The sequence below is a fragment of the Notamacropus eugenii genome, chromosome X (assembly GCF_028372415.1).
Source record: "Notamacropus eugenii isolate mMacEug1 chromosome X, mMacEug1.pri_v2, whole genome shotgun sequence".
NCBI lineage: Eukaryota > Metazoa > Chordata > Mammalia > Diprotodontia > Macropodidae > Notamacropus > Notamacropus eugenii.
In genome coordinates, this window is record NC_092879.1 from 33,357,904 (window position 1) to 33,365,345 (window position 7,442).

Sequence of the window (7,442 nt, forward strand, 5' to 3'; positions counted from 1 at the left end):
GAAGGAATTTGCTTTCGCTGGGTTACCACATTCGTGTTACAGGAGTTTGGGTTTTGCTGTCGTTTTGTCCCAATAAGGTGTGGAATAGAAGAGAAAAAAATAGATTTCTATTATTTTAAGGAAATGAAATTTAATGAAAGTGAATCAGTGATCTATTTATATTTTTCTTTTCTGATACACCCTAGGTTGTTCCATTCTTGTGTTTTAATTTGTGCTGTTCCACCTTGATTGAAAAAGAGTAAGTTTGCTGGATGAACTTTGGGAACTTCTGAGGTCAAGGTGCTGAAGACTGGAAATGAAAAGAAATCATACACTATTTAATGACCAATAACAAGAATGAAAGACAGCAAATAGCCCAAGTGGTGGCATATTTGGCACCCCTGAAAAATTAAAAGAGCAAGAAGAAAGCCTCAAGTACGTGAGATCTATAAGAAAATTTATGCGAAAATATGAAGAAGAACCACAGTCACAAGAACATAGATTTAGAACTAGAAGTCATGTAGTTGGAATCCATTAATTTCCAGATAAGTTAACTGAGACTCAGAGGTTAAATGCTTACACATAATCACATAGGTAAAAGTTTCAGGGACATGATTTGTGATTGAATTGGGGTTACCCCTACATAATAGTGCATTAGAGTTAGAAATAATAGAAATAGAAATAATGTAGCTTGTCAAATCTTTCATTAGGTAAGGAAACCAGGCCCCATCATGGTGACTCCTTTTCTCCTTTTCCCAACTTCCCAATTGAGGTTAGCAGCAAAGGGAGTAGAACTTATGTCTTTGCCCACTGCAATTCTCCTGGATAACGATGCATAGCCTCCACATTTTCAGACAGGTAGTTCTCCTCAAAATTTCTCTAAATTCATATTATTTGCACCTAAGCTTCTCAGTGTCCAAACATTCTTCTAATCAACATTTGAGCATGCCCCTTGAGAGAACTGCATTCAACTTGTCCTTTTGACAAGTGGAAAGAACCTCTGTTTTTGGAAAATAACTTTGTACTATGTCTCCAAAGCAATTACAGTGAACCTATTCATGAAGAAGTCAGCACAGGTGGATCTGCCCTGTGCATTCAATAGAAAAAAGCCATTTATTAGAATGGACATTTGGAAGCTGAGTTTGAGAACCTAGGCCACACTAGTGACTTTTACATCTCCAGGAAATAGTACCTTTGGGAAACCATGAGATTTCCAATGTCAATATTCATTAAAGATAATTTTAAAGTCGGGAAACTAAATGTCTTACCAAAAATCTCATTCAGTGATTGGATACCATTTGATTTTCCTGAAGTTTTATTTATGTACACTTTCTTCCAAAAATATTGGAGAAATCAAGCCACCTGGTATCTTCACTTCTGCCATTTTTAATTGACAGCAAAACTTTGACATTTTATTAAAAAGCACCTTTCCTTTATTTTTAAAAATAACTGTACAAAATTATAAATATAGAATATACAACTGCATGTGAATTTCCATTTACAAATATTCGTATTCGTTAATCACCAAATTTAACCTTAGATAAAGTTTTAGAATGTTAGAGATGAACTAAAATAATTGTAGATTACAAATCTTTAAAAGCAGTGCTCAAAAACCTATAGCAGTTTTTATCTTCAACACTGTATCCTCTTTTTATTCTTCTAGCAGGCCAAATTGATTGCATTACTTCATAATTATTCCTGCTCTCTTTATACATTCCTATAGTTGAATATTTATATAATTCTGTTTTGTAAAAAAAAACACATTGATTTATAGTGCCCTCTGATATTTTCACTTCTCCTGTTTTTAATTGACAGTGAAACTTTGACATTTCATGAAGAAGCACATTTCTTTTATTTTTAAAAATAACTGCACAAAATTATAAATATAGAATACATATCTGCATGTCTATTTCCATTTACAAATATTTACATTTATTAATTACCAAATTTAGCCTTAGATAAAGCTTTAGGATGTTAGAGATGAACTAACATAATTGTAGCTTACAAATCTTTAAAAACAGTCTCCAAAAGCTATAGTAATTTTTATCTTCAACACTGTAGCCTCTTTTTATTCTTCTAGCAGACCAAATTGATTACACTACTTCACAATTATTCCTCCTCTCTTTATATATTGATATGGTTGTATACTTGTATAATTCTTCTCTGTAAAAAAGAAACATTTGCTTATAGTGCCCCCTGATATTTTCACTTCTGTTATTTTTAATTGACAGTAAAACTTTGACATTTTGTTAAGAAGCATCTTTCTTTTATTTTTAAAAATAATTTTACAAAAATCATAAATATAGAATACATATCTGCATGTCTATTTCCATTTACAAATATTTACATTTGTTAATGACCAAATTTAGCCTTAGATAAAGCTTTAGAATGTTAGAGATGAACTAAAATAGTTGTAGATTACAAATCTTTAAAAGCAGTGCTCAAAAAGCTATAGCAATTTTTATGTTCAACATTGTATTTTCCTTTTATTCTTCCAGCAGACCAAATTGACTGGATTACTTCCTAATTATTCCTGCTCTCTTTATACATTCCTACAATTGTATATTTATACAATTCTGCTTTGTAAAAAAAAAAATTGATTTCTAGTGCCCCCTGACATTTTCACTTCTGTTATTTTTAATTGACAGTAAAACTTTGACATTTGATTAAGAAGCATCTTTCCTTTATTTTTAAAAATGATTTTACAAAAATCATAAATATGGAATACATATCTGCATGTGTATTTCCATTTACAAATATTTGTATTCGTTAATCACCAAATTTAGCCTTAGATAAAGCTTTATAATGTTAGAGATGAAGTAAAATAATTGTAGATTACAAATCTTTAGAAGCAGTGCTCAAAAACCTATAGCAATTTTTATCTTCAACACTGTAACCTCTTTTTATTCTTCTAGCAGATCAAATTGATTGCATTACTTCATAATTTTTCCTGCTCTCTTTATATATTAGTATAGTTGTATACTTGCATAATTCTCCTTTGTAAAAAAGAAACCAAAACATTGATTTATAGTGCCCCCTGATATTTTCACTTCTCCTGTTTTTAATTGACAGCAAAAGTTTGACATTTTATTAAGAAGCATATTTTTTATTTTTAAAAATAATTATAGAAAAATTATGAATATAGAATATATACCTGCATGTGCATTTCTATTTACAAATATTTACATTTACTAATGACCAAAATTAGCCTTAGATAAAGATTTAGAATGCTAGAGATGAAATAAATAATTGTAGATTACAAATCTTTGAAAACAGTGCTGAAAAAGCTGTAGTAATTTTTATGTTCAACACTGTATTTTCTTTTTATTCTTCTAGCAGACCAAATTGACTGCATTGCTTCTTAATTATTCCTGCTCTCTTTATCCATTCTTATAATTGTATATTTATATAATTCTGTTTTGTAAAAACAACAAAAAAATTGGCTTATAGTTCCCCCTGATATTTTCACTTCTGCTATTTTTAATTGAGAGTAAAACCTTGACATTTTATTAAGAAGCATCTTACCTCTATTTTTAAAAATAATTGTACAAAAATTATAAATATAGAGTGTATACCTGCATGTGTATTTCCACTTACAAATATTTACATTTGTTAATGACCAAACTTAGCCTTAGATGATGCTTTAGGATGTTAAAGATGAACTAAAATAATTGTAGATTACAGATCTTTAAAAACAGTCTCAAAAAGCTATAGTAATTTTTATCTTTCACACTGTATCCTCTTTTTATTCTCCTAGCAGACCAAATTGATTGCACTACTTCAGAATTATTCCTGTTCCCTTTATACATTCATATACTTGTATGCTCATAAATTCTGCTTTGTAAAAAAAAAAAAAAGAAAAACAGTTGCTCATAGTGCCCCCTGATATTTTCATTTCGGCTATTTTTAATTGACAGTAAAACTTTGACATTTCATTAAGAAGCATATTTCTTTTATTTTTAAAAATAATTATAGGAAAATTATGAATACAGAATATATATCTGCATGTGCATTTCCATTTACAAATATTTACATTTGTTAATGACCAAATTTAGCCTTAAATAAAGCTTTAGAATGTTAGAGATGAACTAAAATAATTGTAGATTACAGATCTTTAAAAACAGTCTCAAAAAGCTATAGTAATTTTTATCTTCCACACTGTATCCTCTTTTTATTTTTCTAGCAGACCAAATTGATTGCACTACTTCAGAATTATTCCTGCTCTCTTTCTACATCCATATAGTTGTATACTTGTATAATTCTCCTTTATAAAAAAAAGAATTTCCTTATAGTGCCCCCTGATATTTTCACTTCTGCTATTTTTAATTGACAGTAAAACTTTGACATTTGATTAAGAAGCATATTCCTTTCATTCTTAAAAATAATTTTACAAAATTATAAATATAGAACATATATCTGAAAGTCTATTTCCATTTCCAAATATATACATTTGTTAATGATCTAATTTAGCCTTAGATAAAGCTTTGTAACATTAGAGATGAACTAAAATATTTGTAGATTACAAGTCTTTGAAAGCAGTGCTCAAAAACCTATAGTAATTTTTATATTCAACACTGTATCCTCTTTTTATTCTTCTAGCAAACCAAATTGACTGCATTACCTCCTAATTATTTCTGCTCTCTTTATACATTTCTATAGTTGCATACTTTTTAATTCTGCTTTGTAAACAAAACAAAACAAAACAAACCATTGGCCTATAGAGCCCCCTGATATTTTCACTTCTACTATTTTTAACGTACAGTAAATCTTTGACATTTTATTAAGAAGAATTTTTCTTTTATTTTTAAAAATAATTGTACAAAATTATAAATATAGAATATATATCTGCATGTGTATTTCCATTTACAAATGTTTACATTTATTAATGACCAAATTTAGCCTTAGATAAAGCTTTAGGATGTTAGAGATGAACTAACATAATTGTAGCTTACAAATCTTTGACAACAGTGCTCAAAAATCTATAGTAATTTTTATATTCAACATTGCATCCTCTTTTTATTCTTCTAAGAGACCAAATTGACTGGATTTCTTCCTAATTATTCCTGCTCTCTTTATACATTTGTATAGTTGCATACTTATATAATTCTGATTTGTAAAAAAAAAAAAAAACATTTGCTTATAGTAACCCCTGATATTTTCACTTCTGCTATTTTTAATTGACAGTAAAACTTTGACATTTTGTTAAGAAGCATCTTTCTTTTATTTTTAAAAATAATTTTACAAAAATCATAAATATACTATATGTCTGCATGTGTATTTCCATTCACAAATATTTACATTTATTAATGACAAAATTTAACCTTAGATAAAGCTTTAGAATGTTAGAGATGAACTACAGTAATTGTAGATTATAAACCTTTAAAAGCAGTGTTCAAGAAGGTGTAGTAATTTTTATGTTCAACACTGTATCCTCTTTCTATTCTTCTAGCAGACCAAATTGACTGGATTACTTCCTAATTATTCCTACTCTCTTTATGCATTCATATACTTGTATATTCATATAATTCTGCTTTGTAAAAAAACAAAAACAAATAATCCGCTTATAGTTCCCCCCCATATTTTCACTTCTAGTATTTTTAATTGACAGTAAAACTTTGACATTTTATTAAGAAGCGTTTTTTAATTTTTAAAAATAATTGTTCAAAAATTATAAATATGGAATATATATTTGCATGTGTATTTCCATTGACAAATATTTACATTTGTTAATGACCAAATTTAGCCTTAGATAAAGCTTTAGAGAGTTAGAGATGAAATAAGATAATTGTAGATTAGAAATCCTTAAAAACAGTGCTCAAAAAGCTGTAGTAATTATTATCTTCAACACTGCATCTTCTTTTTATTCCTCTAGCAGAAGAAATTGACTGGATTGCTTCCTAATTATTCCTGCTCTCTTCATACATTTGTATTATTTTATATTTATATAATTCTGTTTTGTAAAAAAAAAAATTGACTTATAGTTCCCCCTAATATTTTCACTTCTGCCATTTTTATTTGACAGTAAAACTTTGTCATTTTATTAAGAAGCATGTTTCGTTTATTCTTAAAAATAATTGTACCAAAATTGCAAATACAGAATATTTATCTGCATGTGTATTTCCATTTACAAATATTTGCGTTTGTTAATGACCAAATTTAGCCTTAGATAAAACTTTTGAATATTAAAGATGAATCTAAATAATTGTAGATTACAAATCTTTAAAAGCAGTGCTTAAAAAGCTGTGGCAATTTTTGTGTTCAACACTGTATCTTCTCTTTATTCTTCTAGCAGACCAAATTGACTGGAGTACTTCCTAATTATTCCTGCTCTCTTTATACATTCATATAGTTGTATATTTATATAATTCTGTTTTGTAAAAAAAACCCAAAACATTGGCTTATAGTGGTCCCTGATATTTTCACTTGTGTTATTTTTAATTGACAGAAAACTTTGACATTTTATTAAGAAGCATCTTTCTTTTATTTTTAAAAATAATTGTACAAAAATTATAAATATAGAGTGTATACCTGCATGTGTATTTCCACTTACAAATATTTACATTTGTTAATGACCAAATTTAGCCTTAGATAAAGGTTTAGAATATTAGAGATGAACTAAAATAATTGTAGATTATAAATCTTTCAAAGCAGTGCTCAAAAACCTATAGTAATTTTTATCTTCAACACTTTATCCTCTTTTTATTCTTCTAGCAGACTAAATGGACTGGATTACTTCCTAATTATTTCTGCTCTCTTTATACATTCATATAGTTGCATACTTATATAATTCTGTTTTGTAAAAAAAAATAAACAGTTGCTTATAGTGCTCCCTGATATTTTCACTTCTGCTATTTTTAATTGACCGTAAATCTTTGACATTTCATTAAGAATCGTATTTCTTTTATTTTTGAAAATAATTGCACAAAAATTATAAATATAGAATATATCCTCATGTGCATTTCCATTTACAAGTATTTACATTTGTTAATGACGAAGTTTAGCCTTAGATAAAGCTTTAGAATGTTAGAGATGAACTAAAATAATTGCAGATTAAAAATCTTTAAAAGCAGTGCTCAAAAAGCTATAGTAATTTTTATCTTCAACACTGTATCCTCTTTATATTCTTCTAGCAGACCAAATTGATTGCATTATTTCACAATTATTCTTGCTCTCTTTTTATATTCATATAGTTGTATACTTGCAAAATTCTCCTTTGTGAAAAAAATTTGCTTATAGTACCTCCTGATATTTTCACTTCTGGTATTTTTCATTGACAGTAAAACTTTGACATTTTATTTAGAAGCACCTTTCTTTTATTTTTAAAAATAATTGTACCAAAATTATAAATATAGAATATATATCTTCATGTGTACTTCCATTTACAATTATTTACTTTGTTAATGACCAAATTTAGCCTTAGATAAAGCTTTAGAATGTTAGAGATGAACTACATTAACTGTAGA

At 27.8% G+C, this 7,442-nt stretch overlaps 1 long non-coding RNA gene across 1 annotated transcript in view; it reads left to right on the plus strand.

Moving 5' to 3' along the window:
- LOC140515165 (uncharacterized) overlaps nucleotides 1–6,836 on the plus strand; it is a 47,137-nt gene extending 40,301 nt beyond the window's left edge. Inside the window, exon 4 of the long non-coding RNA XR_011970863.1 lies at nucleotides 186–6,836. This is a non-coding gene — a long non-coding RNA (uncharacterized lncRNA). The remainder of the gene's footprint in view (nucleotides 1–185) is intronic.
- The last annotated feature ends 606 nt before the right edge of the window (nucleotides 6,837–7,442 follow it).